Genomic DNA, 18,858 nt, shown 5'->3' with positions numbered 1-18,858 from the left:
CAAAATCATCAGTATTAATTCGATTGAGCCATGTCCGTCCGTCCGTCCGTCTGTCCGTTAACACGATAACTTGAGTAAATTTTGAGGTATCTTGGTGAAATTTGGTATGTAGGTTCCTGGGTACTCATCTCAGATCGCTATTTAAAATGAACGATATCGGACAATAACCACGCCCACTTTTTCGATATCGAAAATTTCGAAAAATCGAAAAAGTGCGATAATTCATTACCAAATACGGATTAAGCGATGAAACTTGGTAGGTGAATTGAACTTATAACGCAGAATAGAAAACTAGTAAAATTTTGGACAATGGGAGTGGCACCGCCCACTTTTAAAAGAAGGTAATTTAGAAGTTTTGCAAGCTGTAATTTGGCAGTCGTTGAAGATATCATGATGAAATTTGGCAGGAACGTTACTCTTATTACTATATGTCTGCTTAATAAATTAGCAAAATCGGAGAACGACCACGCCCACTTTTTAAAAAAAAAATTTTTTAATCAAATTTTACAGTATATAAGTAAATTATGTCAACATTCAACTCCAGTAATGACATGTTGCAACAAAATCCAAAAATAAAAGAAAATTTCAAAATGGGCGTGGCTCCGCCCTTTTTCATTTAATTTGTCTAGGATACTTTTAATGCCATAAGTCGAACAAAAATTGACCAATCCTTGTGAAATTAGGTAGAGGCTTAGAATATAGGACGATAACTAATTTCTGTGAAAAAGGGCGAAATCGGTTGAAGCCAACGCCCAGTTTTTGTACACAGTCGACCGTCTGTCCTTCCGCTCGGCCGTTAACAGGATAACTTGAGCAAAAATCGATATATCTTTACTAAACTCAGTACACGTACTTATCTGAACTCACTTTGTATTGGTGTAAAAAATGGCCGAAATCCGACCATGACCACGCCCACTTTTTCGACATCGAAAATTACGAAAAATTAAAAAAATGCCATAATTATATACCAAATACGAAAAAAGGGATGAAACATGGTAATTGTATTGGTCTATTGACGCAAAATATAACTTTAGAAAAAATCTTGGTAAAATGGGTGTGACACCTACCATATTAAGTAGAAGAAAATGAAAAAGTTTTGCAGGGCGAAATCAAAAGCCCTTGGAATCTTGGAAGGAATACTGTTCGTGGTATTACATATATAAATAAATTAGCGGTACCCGACAGATAATGTTCTGGATCACCCTCGTCCACATTTTGGTCGATATCTCGAAAACGCCTTCACATATACAACTAAGGGCCACTCCCTTTTAAAACCCTCATTAATACCTTTAATTTGATACCCATATCGTACAAACAAATTCTAGAGTCACCCCTGGTCCACCTTTATGGCGATATCTTGAAAAGGCGTCCACCTATAGAACTAAGGCCCACACCCTTTTAAAATACTCATTAACACCTTTCATTTGATACCCATATCCTACAAAATAAATTCTAGAGTCACCCCTGGTCCACCTTTATGGCGATATCTCGAAAAGGCGTCCACATATAGAACTAAGGCCCACGCCCTTTTAAAATACTCATTAACACCTTTCATTTGATACCCATATCGTACAAACAAATTCTATAGTCACCCCTGGTCCACCTTTATGGCGATATCTCGAAAAGGCGTCCACCTATAGAACTAAGGCCCACGCCCTTTTAAAATACTCATTAACACCTTTCATTTGATACCCATATCGTACAAACAAATTCTATAGTCACCCCTGGTCCACCTTTATGGCGATATCTCGAAAAGGCGTCCACCTATAGAACTAAGCCCCACGCCCTTTCAAAATACTCATTAACACCTTTCATTTGATACCCATATCGTACAAACAAATTCTATAGTCACCCCTGGTCCACCTTTATGGCGATATCTCGAAAAGGCGTCCACCTATAGAACTAAGGCTCACGCCCTTTTAAAATACTCATTAACACCTTTCATTTGATACCCGTATTGTACAAATGCATTCTAGAGTCACCGCTGGTCCACGTTTATGGCGATATCCCGAAAAGGCGTCCACCCATAGAACTAAGGCCCACTCCCTTTTAAAACACTTATTAACACCTTTCGTTTGATACCCATATTGTACAAACGCATTCTAGAGTCACCCCTGGTCCACGTTTATGGCGATATCTCGAAAAGGCATCCACATATAGAACTAAGGCCCACTCCTTTTTAAAATACTCATTAACACCTTTCATTTGATACTCATATCGTACAAACAAATTCTAGAGTCACCCCTGGTCCACCTTTATGGCGATATCTTGAAAAGGCGTCCACCTATAGAACTAAGGCCCACGCCCTTTTAAAATACTCATTAACACCTTTCATTTGATACCCATATCGTACAAACAAATTCCATAGTCACCCCTGGTCCACCTTTATGGCGATATCTCGAAAAGGCGTCCACCTATAGAACTAAGGCCCACGCCCTTTTAAAATGCTCATTAACACCTTTCATTTGATACCCATATAGTACACAAAAATTTCAGAGTCACTCCTGGTCCATCTTTATGGCGATATCTCGAAAATGCGTTCATCTATAGAACTATGGCCCACTTCCTCTTAAAATACTCTTTAATACCTTCCATTTGATACACATGTCATACAAACACATTCCAGGGTTACCCTAGGACTTTTTACAGCATGGTGATTTTCCCTTACTTTGTCTCCACAGCTCTCAACTGAGTATGTAATGTTCGGTTACACCCGAACTTAGCCTTCCTTACTTGTTTTCTTAAGTATTGAGCAAAAATTGTATGTAACGAAAGTGATACATAAATACGTATTATAATATAAAGTTCTGCAAAGAATAGGCTATTTTGCAATAAATTGTTCAATAAACAAATTAATTTGAAGAATCAAGCGATGTGAGTCTCTTCAGAATTCAATTACGAAAGTTTCTGTGTAAACATTGTTGCAATCGGTTGATTTTTCGAACCTGTAAGTGGTTTTGAATGAAATTAGTGCTTAATCTCCAATGTGCGCCCCAGCACCAGTTGTGCCGGTACGGCGTTCAAAACATGGTTTCTATAACTAAAATGCCACCTTATCATTAGAAATTTGCCTTTATAAACCTTTTTCAAATTGACGAGGATGGCTCTACGACTATGTTCAAGTTTTCTCAGTACAAGTGCAACTCCGGCAGGATTCAACTTTAGTTAACCTATTAAAGTCGCACTTTCTATAAAAAAAAATAAGTAGTGTGAATTTTATTCCCAAGAAAAGCTAAAAAACTATTCTAAAAACAGAATTTAAAGTATAATAATAAAAATAAAAAAAAGATGTTGCTTCCTGGACTTAAACCCAAAACTTGCGGTGTGGAACGGATCACGCTACCACGACACCACTGCGGCTTGCTATTGAACGCTGTCATTACTTAATACAACATGCAACAGTGTTGACTCCAAAGTTAGTTTTGAAAAGTATTAGCATTGCCGTCTTTTTTTTTTTTTTTTTTTTTTTTTTTTTTGTGTGTGTATAAAACTGTCTTTTCCAATCTCTGTAAACGAATTTTAACTCCTATGTCCAGGTTTTAAGGGTGTATTCGAAATTATAAGTTTTAAGTATTTTTGTGCTAGGCTAGTGCTACGTCTTAACGTACGTCTCGTAAAAAGAGTTTTTGCCACTGTCACAAAGTATAATCAAACTCTCAGCCATATGCGTAATGAACTTTTCAAATTATAATTTCTACTCTTTTGTGCACTATTTTATTGTAAAAACATTAAAAAACATTACATATATATAAAATTTAATCAATAGCCATAAAAATGTATGTGCATGCTTGCCGGCTTTTAAACTAAATAAATTTTGTTCTTTTCCAATTTGCTATTTCATCTTTTTTGCCGCAACCGCAGTAAAAACGACGTCTTGTGCTCTAAGTTGGCCTTGTGAAATGTTGCGTTGGATGCCAGAACCGACTACAAAAGCTGTTTAAAATTAAATTTAAGTAGACAAATAATTTAGTTAATTGAAGCTAGAACTAAACAAAACAAACACACAGCAACAAAAATTATAATATTTACACAATTACAACAAATATGGAACTAAAGTAAACAAAATTAACAAAAAATATTTAATTAGCTTATAATTGCTATAGCAACATTTCCAAAGTAAAATACACAAATTTGTGAACTCCCTTACTAAGGGATACAACCATAGTATATATTTTATACAACCATAGTATATTTTAAATTCCAAATGGTTACTGGTTCGTTATACTGAAAAAATATACGAATTCCCCGAAATGCATGCATGGTTCAACTATTTGTTAGGCTCATCTCTACAGCAACAACACACCTTTGTTCAGTTTGTCAAAATCTGCATGTTGGTGTTATGCGAATGGAATGAAGTGTTCTCTAAAACTTTGGAATTCTTCTGTGTTGTGGGAAAATAATGCACTAAATTAGATGCATTTTCTAAAAAAATAACTTAAAGTGATGTTAAAAAATATTTTTTTTATAAAAAATTGATCACCAAAGCAGTAAATTATTGTCAAAGTGTTGCTTACATTTTGCGTTTTCCATCTCCTTTTAACACTCCCTATACCAGTGAATTGAAAAAAAATAAAATCAGTTGATGAGAAGAGCCCTCCATATAATTGAGCAATGGCAAGGCGTTGAAAAACAACTGTTCATCAGCTTTGTTTTAACGCTGCTTTTATTGCCTGCCTTTATGCGACAGTTTCCTCACTTGGGTACTTCTACATTATGCGTTTGAGTTAGTCGCTTAACACACTGTCATGTTTCAGACACATATAACGGGATCTGCTCTTTACTTTGTAATAATACCTCATATTATTAAATTATCACAATTTTGTGTTTTTGAAAATGTTTGAAGTATACATTTTGGTGTGGTTATAATTCGATTAAGGCTGTGTGCTTTTCTTTTGAGGAACCTTATTACTTGCTCAAATTATCAAGCATCCGAAGAGACGAAAATGCTCAATCGGGTCCTTTGGAATATTGGTTTAAGTCGTTCAATTTCGCAAAGCTGAGTATAAAAATTATTGATCGCTTACTCACAGAAAAAAATAAATAAGAGCAAATTGAATAGTTATGATGCAAATTATCAGTGCAACTAAATGCAACACCATTATCACTGAAAATATATTAAAATTAAAAAGATAGCGAAATATTTAGTAACAACAAAACGATTATGTAAAAACTGCGAAACATGGATAAGACTGCTTATAAAAACGAGTTATACAGGCAAAAGTGGTCAAACTTAAAAGCACGCTCACACTAAGACGACTATAAACTCGCTATAAACAAACTGCAATCAATGTCTCCATATAACTACTATATTTCAACTTTTAAAACTTACTACAAATGCAACTTCAAGTAAGAAACTTAAAAAGTAATGCCAACAAAGAAGGATAGTGATGTATATATCAAAACAAAGTATAATTAAATATAATTTTTTTTTTATTATTTTGCAATTTCACATCTTAAATCTTGAATTATATATAATGCCCTGCCGCCGCGAAATAACCGCGACGACCTTCGTCGTGTCAAAAATGGAATCCCCGTAATTACCTACATGAAGGTGAACGCAATGAAAGCGAAGAGCGAAATTTACGCGACGATAGATTTATTTATTTCAGCTGCATCAAAAATCTTATGTGAGGGGCGTTTTAGCTATACTAGCTCACATTTCCATCATACTATCCATATTTATCCATTATCTAACCTTTCGATATCGTATAAGATAATGGGTAGGGTAAACTTGTGAATCTTTTATTTTGGCAAACGTTTGGATATCATATCAATTTAAAAGAGTTTCGAACCTTTATATGGGTTGAGTATCGGGAATGATACAGGTTTATTTAGCCTTGTGATATAGGATAGTTTTTTCTATGATTTTAACGCATCTTAAGATTAAAAAATATCGAAATAGCACGCCACTAAACTTGTATGAAACCCTTAGTATCTGAATGGTCCAAACTAAATAAACTTGCCTAATTTTCCAAAATTTTCGAGCATTTCTAAAAATTTTAGAATATCAATTTTTTTTCCTTTGTTTTGAGTGCATTAAAATCGTTTGTGGTATACTTCACATTTTTGTGCGGAGCTTTTTTACGCCCGTAAACAAAAAATTTAACTAATAAACGAAACTCGCGTATGCACTTCATCGCTTGGGCGCTGATATATGCTAAAGAATTATGGACATAACTAGATCGAATGAGGCAGCTGAGTGACAATTAAAACAAATAGGGAGACTCGTACATATAATATTCGATATTTTGTATTGCCATTGAAAGTTTTAGAACAATCCAAATTTGATTAACTAAAAAATTGTTTCAGATGTGCACCTCTAGAAGGCAAGAGTACACTATCACAGCCAAGGGCTTTTCTTAAGTAAAGTTAAATCAATATGCCCATCGTAGTCTTAACAACAACTAAGAATGGTTCGAAGGCTCAAAAATCGTTTTCTAGAAATCAATACTACTTTTTGGGATACTAAAATTACGTTTTGAGCAATATAATTTTAAACATCTAGGAGCGTTTCGCGTTATTCGATCACGGATCGGATACCATATCCCACTAAATGATAAATATGAAACTGGCAACCATTTTATAAGAATATATAATAATCCATTACAGATCTAACGAGTACGCATTCTCACTATTTAACGTATGTTATTAATACGATTCACCATTCATCATGATCGTTTAACACGATACTGCCCCGAGTGGCAAACCTCGATAAAAACCGATAAGTAACCAATAAGTAACTCATGGACCGAGAGTTCTTCGTCTTGAAATATGCTAAGCTCTTCGTGGTTGCACTTGTCGGCTACGACATATGGTAGTTGTGACAACAAATAGTGATGGTGTTAGAATGGGCAGATCCATGAGGGAATAACACGAACCAGTTTTGTTACTTTTGGAAATAGTGGCTATTCTACTAACTAGGCATCAAATAAAGCTTACGCATGAGAAAATTTTAATAGAATACACTGGCCAAATGCATTACTTCCCTTTTAAGTAAATAGTAATGAGTTAAAAACAACAACCCATTAGTACTATGATCTAAACTAGCGATATTCTCAGAACATATAAAAATTGTCTAACAGCAAACACCTTAAATGAGAAAAGGTATGTAGGTGTAGAAGCGTATATTAAATTTATGGCAAAGTAAAAAAAATAACGCAGCCACAAAGTGAAGCATAAAGCTAGAGCAACAACAAACAAATATATAAGACAGCGATTTAGTGTAATTTAAAAATTCAAAATTTTAACAACAACATGCTCAGTTCAGAAATCGCCCAAAATAACGCCAACGCTCTATCAACTTCATATTAAAATGTATTTTATCAACATGAAGTTATGTTTTAAATTTTAGCATTTAGTTTCTTATTTTTCAATACTAAAACACTGATTTTAGCAAAAATGTATCTATTTTGCCAAATGGCATTATTTGAGAATTTCCATATCTCTTATTTAAGTTGCTATATCAAGAATAAATATTAAAATGTTTACTTGTTTATGTAATGTAAATCCCTTAAAAACTAAACTGCCGTTAATAGATAAATTATTAGATACATTAAGAAAAAAATGAGATAAAGCAAAACCGATAAATGAATTAATTAATTAGCATAAATGTAAAATGAGCCAAGATGTAAATACAAATATTCTATATACATAAAACAACAACGTAAAAAAATGGAAAAATATGAAAACCTCCAAACTCTGAATTCAAAAAAAGTAAACAAAAAACTTAACAGCATTTACCGATTACTAGATTGTCTTTAGGCGCGAAGTTTTAACACACTTAGCATACATGTACTTATATATACATTGATATATCAAAAAAATAAAATAACATAACAAAAATCAGGCTTGCGTACAAAAATAATGAGAACCCACCCCACACACACACGGTACCACCTTCCCTAAGAAAAGTAAACTCTGATGGAAACCATTGAATTGAATGTTTGTAAATAATAAGAAAAGTAATTGTGAAGAAATTCACATTTCGTAACTTGTTTTGAGGCCAGATAAATGTAAGCAACGTAAAAAACAACTGTTACTCATCGGCATCTACCAAAAATAGCACCTAGAACAATAACTCCTAGTTGGTTAATGGGCTTAGACCACGTTTACACATGCACTAATAAATCCACACTATGTAGATAAAAAAAGGCTTTCATGTATGCTCCATCCCTGAGAACCAGACTATAAGCTGTCCAGTTTTCACGTTTCTCTTCTATTTCGTGCTTTTACTTCGCGTAGAGATTACAACCTAGAGGGGGAGCTTTGTCTATGAAAAATATCGGCATCTCTCAAATTTGTTCATAATCACAGATTATCGAAGGGAATGATATAAATGGGAAATCTTATTGAACTAACTATTAGGAGTTAAGTACGAAAATGAAGATAATCTCGTTAAAAGTAAACTTGGGCTAAGAATATTTCCGCTGTAGACATACCTGTCGTAAAGGCGACTAAAATATACAGACTGAATGTTTTCTTTGACTCACCAGAACGCAGATAGCCTCCAGAGAACACTTCTTTTCAAAATTATCCGAACTGGGCTTTTGGGAAGAATCCCAAAATTTCCCTGAAATCGTTCCGATAAAACTCTTAAACAGCCGCGAAACGGCTCCGAGAATAACCCCGAAATGGTCCGAAACAGTTCTACAACTGTCTCGAAAATATTCGTGAAACTATCCGTAGATAATCTCTAAATTGTGGCCGCCATGGTGTGATGGTAGCGTGCTCCGCCTACCACACCGAAGATCTTGGGTTCACGCCCCGGGCAAAGCAACATCAAAATTATAGAAATAAGTTTTTCAATTAGATGAAAATTTTTCTAAGCGGTGTCGCCCCTCGGCAGTGTTCAGCGAGCGCTCCGAGTGTATTTCTGCCATGAAAAGCGTTTCAGTGAATACTCATCTGCCTTGCAGATGCCGTTCGGAATCGGCATAAAATAAGTATATCCCGTCGCGCCAATTTGTAGGAAAAATTAAAAGGAGCACGACGCAAATTTGGAAGAGAAGCTCGACCTAAAATCTCTTCGGAGGTTATCACGCCTTACATTTATTTTTAATCCCTAAATGGTGAAGGAATAGTCTCCAAATAATTGCGAAAATAATCAGATACTGGTCCGATACAGTTCCCATAACCCAACCCTTAAACGATCCCGGAATAGCCCTGAAATAATCTTGAAACTGTCCAGAAAGGAACAAAAAACAATTTCTAAACATTTCCTTAACAATCCTGAAATAATCTTGAAATAGCCAAGCATAGCCCTGGAACCTGGAAAATCCGAACTTATCGGAGAAATTATTATAAAGATTAGTCTTAAATAAATACCGATATGATTCCAAAATCAATTCAAAAATTATCCCACAGATAACAAATCATGGTTAGGTTAACCTGGCTGGTTCGTGCGAACCTATCATAGACTGAATGGGTACATGGTGTTGATAACAAATCTAGGTCTAGGTCAAATATACTCAAAGTTATAACGACTGATATAAACATGATCTATATGGCCGATGTATTAAAAATCATTTGTCTATATGAACTAAAGTCTGAGTTATAAAAACGTTTCAAGGGCGTAGAGTTCCACCGCCGACATCTCTTATATCTCAACATCTATGATCCATGAACCAAAAACATTAAGCAATATCAAATAGACTTAGAGTTTCAACGATTAAAAAAAAAAATATTACCAATGGGGAAGGAGGAGCACGGGACACTTTTCGAAAACCCCAGTCCATGTGACCCCATTTACTCAAATAAAAAACAACTACCAGTGAGGAGGGTGAGCCGTGGCACACTTTTAAATGACTTCAAGGTCATTTCTGCACACTTAAGATATTTGAAAAAAAATGTATAGAAGGGGATCTTATTAGACCCCGAATCCAATTCAACAGTTTTCAGAATTTTTTTCTGTCTGTATGTTTGTACTCGTATCACTTAAAACCACTGCAAAGAATTGAGAGCAACGTTCACTGTTTTTTCAGACAGTATAAAATATACAGATATATTTTAGACCGCTTGGCCCCTAGGGTATTGAGACCCATTATATGGACCCGTGTATCTTTCCAATGTGTTTGTACAATATGGATATCAAATTAAAGCTGGTCATGAGGGTTTTAAAAGAGTTTCAAATTTTTTTGGAATATCTCAACCCGTTTCTAAGATATAGGCCAAAATATGGATCAGGCGTATTATTATAAATAAAACTATAACTGGGGTCGATAAATTCTTTATCCATTTGCAGTATTGAATATATAGGTAAATGGTTTTACACGACCCAAAAATAAAATTTAACTCTCACTTAAATTGAAATTGAAAAACGCTCTACGTTGCTTGCATTTATTCTCAATACAATTGTGTTGCGGTATTTTTTTTAACTACCTAAATAAAATAGTACCAGCTTTCTTCAAACCCACCAACAAAAATGGTAAAAGTACAAAATGGGAAAAAAGTAAAATATCGTAAATGCCAGTTTATGAAAAAGTGTCACCATCGACAAGAAATACAACTAGCAACTTTCAAATTCCCATAGAAGACAAGCACGATTCATTATCCGCGGAGAACTAGCACATTACAACTATGTTAGCATACAACACGAACAACTGACCTGTGCTTAGTCGTTTCTGAAGCAAATAATAGAACATGTTAGTCTTCCATGGGACGGACGATACAAAAGTAAAAAAATAAACGAACCGTTAACAGTTCTTATGATTGCATAAACACATACATACAAAGAAAGAAACAAACAAAAGAATGTGACGCATTCAAACCAAGCAAATAAAAGGCTCCCTTTTTTGTGTAATATTTTGTGTGCGTTAACTATAAACAATTTTTATTCAAATACACAAAAATCTATTTTATTTAAGCTCATGCTTTTCATTTAGCGCTACAACTTTTTAGCTCAGTTCATTGCTTTGCAAACGCTTGAAAGTATTCATGGTTTAAAGTCTTTGTTATTATTTGTCTTCTTTTTTTCAGCAGAATCCATGTCATAATTGTCACACCAGTTCTTCAGAAACCACAACAACAACTAAAAATACAAGCATACAAACATACATATAATCACACAAAAATTACGACTGAAAATATGCAATTTTTTTAAGTTGCACTATTTGTAAATTAAATATCAAAATATTATTGTGTAAATAGAACTAAAAAATAATAATAAATTAATTTAAAAGGCTACCAACAATATGTATTAAATATGTAAATAATAAATTTAGAAAATATTCATATATAAATAAAATACACACACATAAGTATGTATAAAGCCAAGTGTGAATGTAAAAAATAAAAGTGTAAATTCAACAGCTTTGAATACCGTCCACGCACTCACTCACACACATGTAGTTACACAAATACAAATGCTTATCAAAATTTTTAAACCAAAAGGACACCATACCCTCGAAATTCTAGCAATTAGTTTCCATACATTCTTTCCAAACCATAATAATTTATGATTGTTAACGCATACATTAGAGTTTGCTAACCATCGATAGTTGCAGTCGTCGATATTGAGCAATCATCCATTGTTCACTTACCCGCAATACATTTAAAGTCCCAGTTCATACACATTAAACAAAATTTTTTTCACTCGATAAAGGGTGACGGTTACGGTTAACTCCGTACCTACTGTCGCGCTTTCGCCCACTTATCGGGTGAAACCAAATTCGTTGGCGGAAATTCGTTAATGTGTATGAACTGGAACTAACTATGTAACTATATTACCTAAATTCCGAAAATTAGCTATTTAGATATGATATGTAACTATATTTCCTCATAAATGCAACTCTGTATCCTGCATGGTTAATACCAGGGATGGGCGTTATCAACAAATTTGAATAACCATTGACGAAAAAATAAAAAATAAATTTTTATTCATTATTCAAGAAAACTTGAGTGATGAATAACATGGTATTTTTTATTCAAGCATTTCTTGAATAATGAATAACATTTTCTCGTTATTAAAAATATTCTAATTGATGATAAACGCCCATTCTTATTTTTGCAAATTTTGAATAAAGAGTTGAGTTATTATTCATTATTTACAAAATTTGGAATAACAATAAAATTTTAGTTTTAATTCAGTTATTCAAAAATAAAAAAATAAAACATCGAGATGCCCTGAAAATATAACCATATGCGTAACCAGTTCGCGTGTAGTTTTGAAGCTTCTTAGGGTAATATTGAGATGATTTTGGGGAGTATTCGCGGAGTTTTTTGGGGGCCATTTGGGGTAATTTCTGGGACACTTTGGCATGGTTTAGGGGAGTACCTCGGGGTCCTTCCGTGACCTTTTTGGGACTCCCTCGGGGTCATTTGGGGGTCATTCCGGATTTATTTTGGGGACTTCCTCGGGGTCATTTCGGGATGGTTTTGGGGACTCCCTCGGGTTCATTTGGGGTCATTCCGGGATCTTTTTGGGGACTCCCTCGGGGTCATTTGGGGGTCATTCGTGGGTCATTCCGGGATCTTTTTGGGGACTCCCTCGGGGTCATTTGGGGTCATTCCGGGGTGCTATAGCTCGGAATCCAAGAAAAATTTTGTATGTTGTATTTTCTGTGGAACAAATAGGAGTAACCAAAAAATGTTTCCATTTTCTTATATCTTTCTGCTTTTACTAAGCGGTGCCACTTCCTTGCTTGATGAAAATTAGTTGAAATTAAAATCTTCGAATTGAAAATGCCCTAAATTATAAGCAAATATACTAAACAAGGTAAAAAGAACGCCAGTGCCCAAATAGATGCAAAAGCCATTCAAACAACTCATACATACAAACAGTGTTATTCCTGGTATTTAACCAACTATGTTCCTTTAGGGTTGTCATCAGTGCTCCCCTGCACGTTTGCTAAACAAAATCTTTGGGAAAAGGTAGCACAAAGCATATGAGCTTTCTTGGACGATAATTGCTACTTGCTAAACGAAATTTTTTCTTGCGCATTTTTATATGAACTTTTCGCTTTTCTTTTGATGTGGCTACCGTGTTTATCGTGTTTAGGTAGAGATCATATACAATTAATAAAGCAGGAAGACGCATTTCAATAACAATCCGTAAATAAATTTAAGTGACATTTAAGTTTTCCTTCAAAAATAAGACTTAAGTATACTGTAGGACCCAGCGTGTGTGTTTCGATCATAGATTTCCGCTAGTATGCCTCCCCGGCTAATATTATTTGATACAAATAGTACCGATAATATTATCAAGTCTGCTTGGTAAATGTAGAAGGTAAACCAACAATCTTGCATATACGGTGTAGGTTTTCCTTGACTTGAATGCCGATGCACCGTAGATGGACGATGAGATGGCTCGCCGAACACGGACTTTTGATATCGCTGAAGCGAGGAACGTCCTAGAACGGCTGGGAATCATTTAGAGCATTACCCAGGACCGGGTCAGCGAGGCTAACAGAAGGTAAAAGTTTCAAAGAGCATGTGGCCATTAGACAAGGCGTCTGTAGCAAAAGGTGTGATTCAGCATTTCATCCTCCAGCTCACAAACGCGACATATTTGTGTATCCGATAGATTTGACTTAGGTGATATCGTAGACTTTAGGTCGTGTATCGTACCCAATTAGGGTTCGTAGGTCATCTATGTTTGAATTAATAAGTTATGCTTATGGTTTCGTTGCTAGGTGGATAAACAGTTTAGCGGCTTTGCCCTGGTTATTCAATCCAGTATTGTCTGAATTGCTTTGTTTACCAGTTACTTATTGTTTCCATAGTGTCTGCCTTTGTGAGTCTACATAAACGCACTGGACCTTAGTGCTGCTACGTAGTCTGCTCAACTACTAGCTTAGAAGGAGCTGTGTAAGACTGAATGCACGTGAAGCTGTCTGCCTATTCGATGCTTTATAAGTTTGCTTAATTTATTATTGGTTTCTTTGCGTGGTCTTCGGCCACCATACAATGGAAGCATAGATGACTATTGGCTTCACAACAGTACAAAATGTCCAGTATATGTGAGATAGACCCATGTTTTACCGTAGAGTCGGGTGCAGCCGAAGAAAGCTCTTGTTGACTTGTTTAAATTAACATCTAGATGAACATTTTACGTTAGGATTCTATCCAGTGTAACCACCAGGTATTTTGCTCTCCATGAGAATTATATTATTAGTATTATTGCGATGTAACTCTGGGATGGTTAATGACGAGATTCTTCTCCTATTTGCGATGTTCTACTTTTAATTCTTTCCCAATAGTTAGAGGGACGTAGAGTTTTCTTGCTTACTCTGCTGTGCCGATGTTTCTTCGCAGAGAATTTTCCGTTGCTGGAACAGACTTATATAGTTTCTCAAACTACTATTGAGGGGTGGTTTAATTTTAAAACATTTTTCAGAAACGTTGTCATGCTAGATTTTACTTCACCCAGTGTATGAACCTAGTGCCTTTGGTATGGTAGGTAAGCACTTGCCACCGCATTGAAATATAAAAACTGTAACGTTATTGTTGAAAATTGCACAATTGGTTAAATTCTGGCGATATAACAAATGTAAATATTTATATTAAGATTAATTTCCTATATTGATAGTTAGCGAGTAATACATTTGACAAAAAACTGAACTCAACATTCGCGATGGGTTCAAAAGATCAATAGTATCAATAATGCCATCGATAGTTGGGAAACTCTAATGTACAAAGAAAAGTACATATGTACATATCTAAGCGGCGCTACTTTGGCTGACCAGAATGTTAAGGTCCACTAAATAAAGTGCCCTGGTTTACAGCAAAAATTCACACAGCGTGAATTCACCTCATCCAAGATCACTCACAAATTATCACGAGAGTCCAACGAAACTAGCACTTTCAACCGGGGTGGACCAGAGAGAGAGAGCGGTGTTAGAGGCGTTGGTTCTACATTACAATGGAAGAGATGGTTGGTGTCATATGTAACCAGGACGTACTTTACCTGTTACAGTTGAACTAGAGTGACGCATATCTCCCTAAGAAGTTTGCGTTCCTCTTCGGCGAGTTCAGGGTATATGACTCAAAGAATGGCGTTCGCCGGGCAATTCCTGGCATAGAGGTCAGACGCCTTTTTGTGGATATCACTGAGAACCTTTTTGTGTTCTTATTCCACGTACGGCTGAGCTCTCAGGTGCCGTTTTTCCTCATAGTGCTTGCGGAGATGACTTCTTAAGTCCCTGGGAGGCAGGACCACTTCAATCACATGCCTGTTGGTATGCCCAGGTTTCTGGATGTTCAGCGGAAACGGTTTTTTAGCATTTCATTTCTCTACCTTATGGGGAGAGCTCTCGCCTCACTGTGTAAATTGTGTTCTGTGGATATAAGAACAACCTGTATCGATTCTGAGAGCGGTGTTTTGACAGGTCTGCAGTTCCTTCCAGTATGTATCCTTTAGGCTCTGCAACCATATTGGGAACGCGTAGCTTGCAAACGGTCGGCCAATTGTTTTGTAACTGGTAACGAGCATTTTTTTTATCTCTATACCAAGTGCTGCTAGCAAGAGATTTGAGGATTTTGTTACGGCTCTGGATTTTGAATACAATTGCTGCTGCATGTTCGCCAAAATGTAGATCTTGATCGAACGTCACACCCAATTTTTTTGCATGTAATACAGTTGGTAGCTTAGGAACACCTTATCTGCCTGGCGATCTGCTTTTCTAATATTTTTAGCTTTCAAAGTTCTTTCCTTAAATCCCTTTAAGTACTAAAATAAACATATTTTTAAATATTAAAATGATATCTATATTTATTATATAATTTTACAATGTATATAATTTTACAAAAGGTAGCATTTCTAAACAAATACTCGTAAAAAACAGCACCTCAACTTGATCAGAACAGAAAACAAGCACGTGCTTCATAGCTCAAGTCGATAGGAAAGTTGATAGGGTTTGAACTAATAAAGTTTTACTATACGAATTTCGAGCAGGATTTTTTGTTTGTTTTTTATCCGAGCTTTAGACAAGTGGTTTGTGTCAATGGGTTTTATTTTAAGAAATATGGCCTTCACCGTCGATATTTTTCATTATTAAAGTTTTCATGCTCTTGATACTCTGTTTGGTTAAATCATGGATATGCAGAACAGAACAGAACAGAAAGGCAACGTTTTTATAGTATAAATAATATATAGCTCTACGAAGCTCTCAGGGGCACTTCTGGCTTAGATGACGACGCACAAAACTTCAAAACTTGCAGCAACACTGGCTGTCGCTTGTCGTTCATATAAATGATTGCTCACCTTCCCGAAGCGCGTGCTGTTTATCTCCCCTCGTCTGTTTCAAATATTCATTGTTCCTTCAATCATAAGTGATCGTTTTGCCATTATTCCGCTGTTAACCATTGATTGTCAGTTTATTAGATAAATCACGGTACAACTTTTGTCATATAAACTGCAGGTCACCATTAACCAGATCTCTTGGGAAAACAATCCTGAATCTCCTTAATCGCATGAATGCATTTAAATATTTGTTCGCTTATGTGACTCTTGGAGCGTAAAATTTAAAAGCAAACTAAATGTTTAAATTTGGAATAAATGTGTTCAAAAAGTAAAAAATAAAAATAATAATAAATTATTAGAATTTAATTAACAAAAACACTAAATATAAACTAACGACAAAATAGGTTGAGCTGTGCAGTTGAGAATTATCAATGGGTAGTAAAAATAATAAAAATGTAATAACAATATGTAATAAAAGTTAATAGTATGAATGTGTAAAAAATGTTACATTTTGTAAATATTAAAGTAATTATGTAAATAGGAAATTTAAGTAGTTTATAAAATATTATTAAAAACAAATGTGTAATATAACTAAATGCAAATAAAGTGAAAAAATAAAAATTTATTTATGAAATGAAACAAATTCCAAGAAAATGTGAATTTCCTTTACCGGGGTTGCCAAGTTGCAAACTTGGTAGTAAAAAATTTAACTTAAAAAGTTTGTACAAAGTTAATTCGGTTTAGTTAGTATGTAGTGTGCAAGTACGTAAATAATTTAAGTTCGAGTAGGTTCTTGGAATTGTGTAAATTGTGTACCTTTAATTAATTGATTTTACATTTCTTTAGATAGTTTTTTAGTGCAAAATTAGTTTAAAAAATAATATAAAAATAGTTATTTATATAAAGCAAATTTTGTAGCTCACATTTCATCACTACTGTTTTCTTTTATATATTTATTTATTTTCAATGTTAAATTGTTTTAAATAAGTGAAAAAATAATAATAATTTATAAAAAACGAAGCGAAATGTATGAAATAAATTTTTAAAAGTTGGTATATAGTACTATTTTGAGTTCTTATTTAAATCTATAATTTTATATTTTGTTTTCGTTTTTTTTTTTATATTAGGGGAGCTCAATAGTTGGTGCAAATCGTCTAGCATCATTGGGTTTCATGATCAACAGCTCAAATGAATAAAACTCTGTATTCCCTTGTTAGGATTTTTTTTCATTTTGCACAAATTTATTTGGCATGACATCACACAGTATTTGGACTATGTTAAGAAATCTCTAGAAATAAACTTAAAAGCTTTTTCTTTCAAATTCTTATCCAACTTTGCTGCGTGTGTTTTCTCTTTTTTGCGTCTAAAAACGTTCTGCGTGTCAAAAATAAAAGTGTTTCAGAGCCGTCCCATGACTGAGCGGTGTGAATTAAGCTAGAAATTGGCTTGAAAATTATTTTAAAACGGTGTAAAATACTACCTATCGTTTTACTTAACCTATTTTTAGGCAATCTTGGGGAAATAACTTTATTGGCAATATCTTGGTAAGAAAGCTTGTTATATAGGCCTTCACCATTTCCTTCATATGTACAAACAATTGTTCGGTGTTTGTTGGCGTTTGCGGTTCAAAAATAAATACAACAATGCGTGCAGAAAGTGATTACAAAACAATAAATAAACAGTTGTATTTTCTGAATGTGACTTTTATTTGTCAAACAAGAGTTTATCAGTTTAGGGCCGTTTTTACAATCTCCAGTTAAGTTAGATTTTACCTGGAGGATAGAAATCTATTAGATAGCTTCATTTGACATTTTCGTTTCCGCCAACACAGTGTGACCAACCCTCGTTTATATAGAAAGTTGTGAACAAATAGGAAAAATCTATTGTGGATACACGAGAACTGGCCAAACAGGTGCCTTTTATTTAAACTTTTCCCTTGCACTTAACGCTAAGCTGCAGTTAGCATGGAGAAAACGATAACATTGATAACTTATAGATACATAAGTGACTAACTGCAGATAGTGAAAACGGTCTTTAAAGTTTCGAACGCGTTACTATTAGCTAATCCGTTACGATTTAAAGAAACAATAGCTATAGAAAGCATGATCTCCCTGTATTGATATTTAGTGTAATACAAATTTTGCACAGAGGCTTAATAAAATAATTAGTCAAGTTTTCTAAATTAAAGCCGTCATTGCAATTAATGTAAATGCTAAATACATACTAATACTGGGTGCGAGTTCGCCTAAATTTTAGGTACTTAAACTAATATTCCGTTCAAGGCGAATTCATACCAGGTGGTGGCAAAGCGAATTCAACCGATTCGCCGTGCAGAATAATGTCAAGTCAAAAGAAAATTTTTATTGAATCCGATTAACTGACATGTTGTAGTACAAGGCGCTATATGGAATATAATCACTACTAAAAATACAGTACTAAATTCGCCTTGATTCCACTGGAACTTCCAGCACTGTAACAAATTAGGGAAAGATTGACAAAACCGTGCGAGTTTATTTGACAACGTAAATTGTTTTTTTATGCTAAACAAAAAACAAAACAAACACTAAATGACATATTTTTACATTTGGCTACATTTATGCATGTTTCCGCAGCAAAGGATACGGATAATCAAAGAAATATATCAGTATGTGGCCGGGTGAGAAGGTCTTATTTATTAGGAC

At 34.6% G+C, this 18,858-nt stretch overlaps 1 protein-coding gene across 7 annotated transcripts in view; it reads left to right on the top strand.

The window, feature by feature from the left end:
• The window catches only part of LOC137250396 (potassium voltage-gated channel protein Shaker), a 685,128-nt gene extending 667,841 nt beyond the window's left edge, over positions 1-17,287 (top strand). For 4 of the 7 annotated variants that reach the window (XM_067783115.1, XM_067783114.1, XM_067783112.1 and 1 more), the window contains exon 13: positions 3,862-17,286. The gene's annotated coding sequence lies outside the window, so the exon portion shown is untranslated. Of the gene's footprint in view, positions 1-3,861 lie in introns of all 7 variants that reach the window. The other 3 variants (XM_067783116.1, XM_067783111.1, XM_067783110.1) reach the window with 1 other exon arrangement.
• The last annotated feature ends 1,571 nt before the right edge of the window (positions 17,288-18,858 follow it).

Source organism: Eurosta solidaginis, chromosome 4 (assembly GCF_040869045.1).
Source record: "Eurosta solidaginis isolate ZX-2024a chromosome 4, ASM4086904v1, whole genome shotgun sequence".
Lineage (NCBI taxonomy): Eukaryota > Metazoa > Arthropoda > Insecta > Diptera > Tephritidae > Eurosta > Eurosta solidaginis.
The sequence above is the reverse complement of the archived record's forward strand: the minus strand, read 5'-3'. Positions and strand labels throughout refer to the sequence as shown.